The sequence below is a fragment of the Strongylocentrotus purpuratus genome, unplaced genomic scaffold, assembly GCF_000002235.5.
Source record: "Strongylocentrotus purpuratus isolate Spur 01 unplaced genomic scaffold, Spur_5.0 spur5_scaffold_20, whole genome shotgun sequence".
NCBI lineage: Eukaryota > Metazoa > Echinodermata > Echinoidea > Camarodonta > Strongylocentrotidae > Strongylocentrotus > Strongylocentrotus purpuratus.
The window spans coordinates 43,811,708-43,821,895 of NW_022145606.1; positions in this window are offsets into that span (position 1 = coordinate 43,811,708).

Genomic DNA, 10,188 nt, shown 5'->3' on the forward strand with positions numbered 1-10,188 from the left:
GCGGACGTACGCGCACGCGCGTGTTTTTTGACCTGTCATTGACCGGACGGATATTGACCTTGATCATGATAAATATGAATGAGAAATACTTTTTGGTTATGAAGATATGATCGTGAGTTGATTTACTTAAAATTTTACAAAATGGCGCCTAGATGACGTCATCAGTCAAGGTCAAGGTTAAAAAATTTGCTGTGTTTTGTTCATATGCCTATACATATGTGTGCCAAATTTTAAGATATTTGATTGAGCCATTTTCAAATTATCTTGTCCACAAAAAAGTGGGTCGAAATAAGAAAAATAAATAATAAACTAGACATATAATACTTGTTTGGAACAAGTATAGGTGGGCTGGTCAAACTGAACTTTGAGACAAAATAGAGCAAAAATAAGCGAGATACTGCTAAAAAAAACAATGTCATGTAGATTAAAGATGTACGAAATTCACCTTCAATAGGCATAACACGCTACTTAAGACATTTCTGATATGTGCCCTTTAATCGTAATTTTCACTATGATGACGTCATCAAAATGAAAAATGGTGATGACTGAGCTTGTAGAAAATTGTCTAAGCTACATCATATCGAAATTTGGAAGAAAATCGATAAATATTTACAGAGATACAATCAATTTTACATAAATATGCTGACTTCATAATATGCAAATTCGTATTTTGAGATCCAAGGCCATTATGATGATGTCACGATACACTTAATGGCCAAATGAGACATGGAATCATATCTTCGACTCATACTCTATCTAAATATGAAAAAAATTGAAGGTCACGGTTCATTCCAAAGAGCTATAATGGATTTTGTATAGGCATGTTTTTGCCCATATATGCTATGTATTAAAAGAGCTCGCGCGCACGGGCATTTTTCTTGAATTGACGCTCATCTTGTTGTTAATGGACATAAAGAGATAAACATGGTATCAAATTCCTCGAAAAAATATGAGAAATATCATGAAAGAAAAAAAAATGGCGATTCTATGTTGTGTAATGGTGTAACGCGCGAAAACGCGCGCGCATGCTCGTGCGCGCGATTTTTTATAAAATGCTTAAAATGACCTGAAACGTATGCAAAAAAAAATTAAGACGATTTCGAGCATTTAAAATTTTTGCGCGCGTAATGACGCGCGGACGTACGCGCACGCGCGCGTTTTTTGACCTGAATTTGACCGGACTGATATTGACCTTGATCATGATAAATATGAATGAGATATTACTTTTGGTTATGAAGATATGATCATAAGTTGATTTTCAAAATTTTTCACAAAATGGCGCCTAGATGACGTCATCAGTCAAGGTCAAGGTCGAAAAATTTGCTGTGTTTTGTGAATATGCCTATACATATGTGTGTTAAATTTTAAGATATTTGATTGAGCCATTTTCAAATTATCTTGAACACAAAAAAGTGGGTCGAAATAAGAAAAACTAGACATATAATACTTGTTTGGAACAAGTATAGGTGGGCTGGTCAACTTAAATTTTAAACAAAATAGAGCAAAAATAAGCGAGATACTGCTTTAAAATTCTCAAAAAACAATATCATGTAGTTTCATGACGTAAACGAAATTCACCTTCTATAGGGATAACGCTAATTATGAAATTTTTGGCATGAGGCCTTTAATCGAGATTTTCACTATGATGACGTCATCAAAATGAAAAATGATTATTACTGAGCTTGTAGAGAATTGTCTTAGCTACATCATAACGAAATTTTGAAGAAAATTTATCAATATTTACAGAGATACAATCAATTTTACATAAATATGCTGACGTCATAATATGCAAATTCGTATTTTGAGTTCCAAGGCCATTATGATGATGTCACAATATACCTAATGGCCAAATGAGACATGGAATCATATCTCCGACTCATACTCTATCTAAATATGAAAAAAAATTGAAGGTCACGGTTCATTTCAAAGAGCTATATTGGATTTTGTATAGGCATGTTTTTGCCCATATATGCTATGTATTAAAAGAGCTCGCGCGCACTGACATTTATCTTTAATTGACGCTCATCTTGTTATTAATGGTCATAAAGAGATAAACATGGTATCAAATTCCTTGAAAAAATATAAGAAATATCATCAAAGAAAAAAAAATGGCGATTCTATGTTTTGTAATGGTGTTACGCGCGAAAACGCGCGCAAATGCGCGTACGCGCGATTTTTTATAAAATGCTTAAAATGACCTAAAACGTATGCAAAAAAATTTGAGACGATTTTGAGCATTTAACAATTTTGCGCGCGCACTGACGCGCGAACGTACGCGGACGCGCGCGTTTTTTGACCTGAAATTGACCGGACACATATTGACCTTGATCATGATAAATATGAATGAGAAATGAATTACCGTTATGAAAATATGATCATGAGTAAATTTTCAGAAAATTTCACGAAATGGCGCCTAGATGACGTCATCAATCAAGGGCAAGGTTGAAAACTTTGCTGTGCCTTGTTCATATGCCTATACATATGTGTACCAAATTTTAAGATATTTGATTGAGCCATTTTCAAATTATCTTGAACACAAAAAAGTGGGTCGAAATAAGAAAAATAAATAATAAACTAGACATATAATACTTGTTTGGAACAAGTATAGGTGGGCTGGTCAAACTGAACTTTGAGACAAAATAGAGCAAAAATAAGCGAGATACTGCTAAAAAAACAATGTCATGTAGATTAAAGATGTACGAAATTCACCTTCAATAGGCATAACACGCTACTTAAGACATTTCTCATATGTGCCCTTTAATCGTAATTTTCACTATGATGACGTCATCAAAATGAAAAATGGTGATGACTGAGCTTGTAGAAAATTGTCTAAGCTACATCATATCGAAATTTGGAAGAAAATCGATAAATATTTACAGAGATACAATCAATTTTACATAAATATGCTGACTTCATAAAATGCAAATTCGTATTTTGAGATCCAAGGCCATTATGATGATGTCACGATACACTTAATGGCCAAATGAGACATGGAATCATATCTTCGACTCATACTCTATCTAAATATGAAAAAAATTGAAGGTCACGGTTCATTCCAAAGAGCTATAATGGATTTTGTATAGGCATGTTTTTGCCCATATATGCTATGTATTAAAAGAGCTCGCGCGCACGGGCATTTTTCTTGAATTGACGCTCATCTTGTTGTTAATGGACATAAAGAGATAAACATGGTATCAAATTCCTCGAAAAAATATGAGAAATATCATGAAAGAAAAAAAAATGGCGATTCTATGTTGTGTAATGGTGTAACGCGCGAAAACGCGCGCGCATGCTCGTGCGCGCGATTTTTTATAAAATGCTTAAAACGACCTGAAACGTATGCAAAAAAAATTTAAGACGATTTCGAGCATTTAAATTTTTTGCGCGCGTAATGACGCGCGGACGTACGCGCACGCGCGCGTTTTTTGACCTGAATTTGACCGGACTGATATTGACCTTGATCATGATAAATATGAATGAGATATTACTTTTGGTTATGAAGATATGATCATAAGTTGATTTTCAAAAATTTTCACAAAATGGCGCCTAGATGACGTCATCAGTCAAGGTCAAGGTCGAAAAATTTGCTGTGTTTTGTGAATATGCCTATACATATGTGTGTTAAATTTTAAGATATTTGATTGAGCCATTTTCAAATTATCTTGAACACAAAAAAGTGGGTCGAAATAAGAAAAATAAATAATAAATAATAATAATAATAATAAAGGCAATTTTAACAAAATTATAAGGTGGTCTGTATTAGATACAGCCCACCTAATAATAATAATAATAATAAAGGCAATTTTAACAAAATTATAAGGTGGTCTGTATTAGATACAGCCCACCTAATAAATAATAAACTAGACATATAATACTTGTTTGGAACAAGTATAGGTGGGCTGGTCAAACTGAACTTTGAGACAAAATAGAGCAAAAATAAGCGAGATACTGCTAAAAAAAACAATGTCATGTAGATTAAAGATGTACGAAATTCACCTTCAATAGGCATAACACGCTACTTAAGACATTTCTGATATGTGCCCTTTAATCGTAATTTTCACTATGATGACGTCATCAAAATGAAAAATGGTGATGACTAAGCTTGTAGAAAATTGTCTAAGCTACATCATATCGAAATTTGGAAGAAAATCGATAAATATTTCCAGAGATACAATCAATTTTACATAAATATGCTGACTTCATAATATGCAAATTCCTATTTTGAGATCCAAGGCCATTATGATGATGTCACGATACACTTAATGGCCAAATGAGACATGGAATCATATCTTCGACTCATACTCTATCTAAATATGAAAAAAATTGAAGGTCACGGTTCATTCCAAAGAGCTATAATGGATTTTGTATAGGCATGTTTTTGCCCATATATGCTATGTATTAAAAGAGCTCGCGCGCACGGGCATTTTTCTTGAATTGACGCTCATCTTGTTGTTAATGGACATAAAGAGATAAACATGGTATCAAATTCCTCGAAAAAATATGAGAAATATCATGAAAGAAAAAAAAATGGCGATTCTATGTTGTGTAATGGTGTAACGCGCGAAAACGCGCGCGCATGCTCGTGCGCGCGATTTTTTTATAAAATGCTTAAAATGACCTGAAACGTATGCAAAAAAAATTTAAGACGATTTCGAGCATTTAAAATTTTTGCGCGCGTAATGACGCGCGGACGTACGCGCACGCGCGCGTTTTTTGACCTGAATTTGACCGGACTGATATTGACCTTGATCATGATAAATATGAATGAGATATTACTTTTGGTTATGAAGATATGATCATAAGTTGATTTTCAAAATTTTTCACAAAATGGCGCCTAGATGACGTCATCAGTCAAGGTCAAGGTCGAAAAATTTGCTGTGTTTTGTGAATATGCCTATACATATGTGTGTTAAATTTTAAGATATTTGATTGAGCCATTTTCAAATTATCTTGAACACAAAAAAGTGGGTCGAAATAAGAAAAATAAATAATAAACTAGAATTTAAATCGTCACGAGGACGATTAAGGTGGTCTGTCTTCAAGTCTTATGATAGATTATAATACTTACTATATTGAGAAAGGGAGAAGTTATATAGACATGTAAACAATGATGATCATCATGATGATCATGATGATGATGATCCTGATAGTAATGGTGATGACGATGTTGATGATGATGATGATCATCATGATGATGTTGATGATGATCATCAACAGACCATGATGACATCTGATTGAAAAAAATGAGGGAACATTTAGATAGCATATAGTCTCAGCTACAACATACTCCAAAATCAACAAAAACCAAACGGAAATAACGGCGATATTGCTCGCAAAAGACAGGAATGTAGAATCCAGATTTGAGAAAAAGTCATCTCCCATAGGGACTACACTCAAAAAGTAATGGATCAAGTGATAATAGGGGAATAATAAAGTAAACATGGTTGTTTATAACATTATTTGTGATTCTACGTGTTTTAATAAGCAAAGGAAAAGGTACAGTGAAAGGTCAAAAAGAAAAAAAAAGTGAAGAAAAAAATTGTTGGAGACGCCCGGACTCGAACCAGGGACTTCGAGGTCGGAAGTCAAGTGCGTTACCGATGTACCAAAATATTTCCCATAGAGATTACACGTAAACGGAAAATGGAATTATCAAATCCCACTTTGTAAGTGAAATATGAGCATGATCCCGGCATCTGATCGAAAATTAAAGGGCACACTTACGATAGCATATTGACTCAGCTACAACATACTCAAAGCTCAGCGTAAACGAAGATAAAACGACGGAGATATTGCTCGCGAAAGACAAGAATGTAGAAACCAGTTTTGAGAAAAAGTCATGTCCCATAGAGAATACACGCAAAATGTGAAAAATTGACATGCCTCCTTTAATCGCAAAAATACGCCATGATGCCATTGTTCAAATGAAATATCGTGTGAAATACATTCGTAGAAAATATTCTCAGCTAAAACATATCAAAATTTGAAAGAAAATTGATCAACATTTACAGAGATACAATCAATTTTCCAAAAATCTGCTAACGTCATAATATGCAAATTGAAATTTTAAGTTCGGAGGCCATTATGATGACGTCATGAGTTAATTGAGGGTCAAATGAGACATGAAATCATATCTCCGACTCATGATCTATCTAAATATGAAAAAAATTGGGGGTATCTATCCATTCTGAAGAGTTAAAATGAATTTTGTATAGGCTTGTTTTTGCACATGTAATGTGGATAGGGATAATGCAGATCCGCGTGTGCTGTAAACTTTGACGGACGCTCATTGCGTTATCACTGGTCAGAAAAAGGTGAACAAGGTATCAAAATGCTTGGAAAAATGTGGTTGATATGATAGAGAAAATTTGGCGTTTCCATGTTGTAAAATGTCAGTACGCGCACTTACGCGCGGAAACGCGCGCAAAAAAGTGCTCTCGCGCAAAATCTTGAAAATGCTTACAATTGCCTGAAACGTGTGCAAAAAAAATTTGGAACGAATTTGAGCATTTTAAAATTTTAATGCGCGCGTACGTGCGCGTCGAGGTGCGCGCGCAAATTTTGTTGACATTTTTAGTTGAACTTTGACCTGAAGTTGATGTATACCAAATATGGTTTATTTTTGAAGACTCGTTATCGAGATATGATAATGACTTGATTTTTACAAAATGGCGCCTGGATGACGTCACGATGACCCCATGAACTTGAAAAAGGTTTCGGGAACTTGATATTATAGGGCCTAATGACTATCAGAAATTTGAAGGAATTTGACCAAGTCGATTTCGAGTAAACGTATACACAAAAAAAGTGTACGGAAGAAATAAAAATAAACTAGAATTTAAATCGTCACGAGGACGATTAAGGTGGTCTGTCTTCAAGTCTTATGATAGATTATAATACTTACTATATTGAGAAAGGGAGAAGTTATATAGACATGTAAACAATGATGATCATCATGATGATCATGATGATGATGATCCTGATAGTAATGGTGATGACGATGTTGATGATGATGATGATCATCATGATGATGTTGATGATGATCATCAACAGACCATGATGACATCTGATTGAAAAAAATGAGGGAACATTTAGATAGCATATAGTCTCAGCTACAACATACTCCAAAATCAACAAAAACCAAACGGAAATAACGGCGATATTGCTCGCAAAAGACAGGAATGTAGAATCCAGATTTGAGAAAAAGTCATCTCCCATAGGGACTACACTCAAAAAGTAATGGATCAAGTGATAATAGGGGAATAATAAAGTAAACATGGTTGTTTATAACATTATTTGTGATTCTACGTGTTTTAATAAGCAAAGGAAAAGGTACAGTGAAAGGTCAAAAAGAAAAAAAAAGTGAAGAAAAAAATTGTTGGAGACGCCCGGACTCGAACCAGGGACTTCGAGGTCGGAAGTCAAGTGCGTTACCGATGTACCAAAATATTTCCCATAGAGATTACACGTAAACGGAAAATGGAATTATCAAATCCCACTTTGTAAGTGAAATATGAGCATGATCCCGGCATCTGATCGAAAATTAAAGGGCACACTTACGATAGCATATTGACTCAGCTACAACATACTCAAAGCTCAGCGTAAACGAAGATAAAACGACGGAGATATTGCTCGCGAAAGACAAGAATGTAGAAACCAGTTTTGAGAAAAAGTCATGTCCCATAGAGAATACACGCAAAATGTGAAAAATTGACATGCCTCCTTTAATCGCAAAAATACGCCATGATGCCATTGTTCAAATGAAATATCGTGTGAAATACATTCGTAGAAAATATTCTCAGCTAAAACATATCAAAATTTGAAAGAAAATTGATCAACATTTACAGAGATACAATCAATTTTCCAAAAATCTGCTAACGTCATAATATGCAAATTGAAATTTTAAGTTCGGAGGCCATTATGATGACGTCATGAGTTAATTGAGGGTCAAATGAGACATGAAATCATATCTCCGACTCATGATCTATCTAAATATGAAAAAAATTGGGGGTATCTATCCATTCTGAAGAGTTAAAATGAATTTTGTATAGGCTTGTTTTTGCACATGTAATGTGGATAGGGATAATGCAGATCCGCGTGTGCTGTAAACTTTGACGGACGCTCATTGCGTTATCACTGGTCAGAAAAAGGTGAACAAGGTATCAAAATGCTTGGAAAAATGTGGTTGATATGATAGAGAAAATTTGGCGTTTCCATGTTGTAAAATGTCAGTACGCGCACTTACGCGCGGAAACGCGCGCAAAAAAGTGCTCTCGCGCAAAATCTTGAAAATGCTTACAATTGCCTGAAACGTGTGCAAAAAAAATTTGGAACGAATTTGAGCATTTTAAAATTTTAATGCGCGCGTACGTGCGCGTCGAGATGCGCGCGCAAATTTTGTTGACATTTTTAGTTGAACTTTGACCTGAAGTTGATGTATACCAAATATGGTTTTTTTTTGAAGACTCGTTATCGAGATATGATAATGACTTGATTTTTACAAAATGGCGCCTGGATGACGTCACGATGACCCCATGAACTTGAAAAAGGTTTCGGGAACTTGATATTATAGGGCCTAATGACTATCAGAAATTTGAAGGAATTTGACCAAGTCGATTTCGAGTAAACGTATACACAAAAAAAGTGTACGGAAGAAATAAAAATAAATAAAGAATAAAGAAAGAAAATTCTAACGAAATCAATAGGTGATCTGTCATCGACAGACCACCTAATAATAATAATAACTAGACATATAATACTTGTTTGGAACAAGTATAGGTGGGCTGGTCAACTTAAATTTTAAACAAAATAGAGCAAAAATAAGCGAGATACTGCTTTAAAATTCTCAAAAAACAATATCATGTAGTTTCATGACGTAAACGAAATTCACCTTCTATAGGGATAACGCTAATTATGAAATTTTTGGCATGAGGCCTTTAATCGAGATTTTCACTATGATGACGTCATCAAAATGAAAAATGATTATTACTGAGCTTGTAGAGAATTGTCTTAGCTACATCATAACGAAATTTTGAAGAAAATTTATCAATATTTACAGAGATACAATCAATTTTACATAAATATGCTGACGTCATAATATGCAAATTCGTATTTTGAGTTCCAAGGCCATTATGATGATGTCACAATATACCTAATGGCCAAATGAGACATGGAATCATATCTCCGACTCATACTCTATCTAAATATGAAAAAAAATTGAAGGTCACGGTTCATTTCAAAGAGCTATATTGGATTTTGTATAGGCATGTTTTTGCCCATATATGCTATGTATTAAAAGAGCTCGCGCGCACTGACATTTATCTTTAATTGACGCTCATCTTGTTATTAATGGTCATAAAGAGATAAACATGGTATCAAATTCCTTGAAAAAATATAAGAAATATCATCAAAGAAAAAAAAATGGCGATTCTATGTTTTGTAATGGTGTTACGCGCGAAAACGCGCGCAAATGCGCGTACGCGCGATTTTTTATAAAATGCTTAAAATGACCTAAAACGTATGCAAAAAAAATTTGAGACGATTTTGAGCATTTAACAATTTTGCGCGCGCACTGACGCGCGAACGTACGCGGACGCGCGCGTTTTTTGACCTGAAATTGACCGGACACATATTGACCTTGATCATGATAAATATGAATGAGAAATGAATTACCGTTATGAAAATATGATCATGAGTAAATTTTCAGAAAATTTCACGAAATGGCGCCTAGATGACGTCATCAATCAAGGGCAAGGTTGAAAACTTTGCTGTGCCTTGTTCATATGCCTATACATATGTGTACCAAATTTTAAGATATTTGATTGAGCCATTTTCAAATTATCTTGAACACAAAAAAGTGGGTCGAAATAAGAAAAATAAATAATAAATAATAATAATAATAATAAAGGCAATTTTAACAAAATTATAAGGTGGTCTGTATTAGATACAGCCCACCTAATAAATAATAATAATAATAAAGGCAATTTTAACAAAATTATAAGGTGGTCTGTATTAGATACAGCCCACCTAATAAAGGCGATTTTAACAAAAATATAAGGTGGTCTGTATTAGATACAGCCCACCTGATAAATAATAATAATAATAAAGGCAATTTTAACAAAATTATAAGGTGGTCTGTATTAGATACAGCCCACCTAATAAATAATAATAAAGGCAATTTTAACAAAA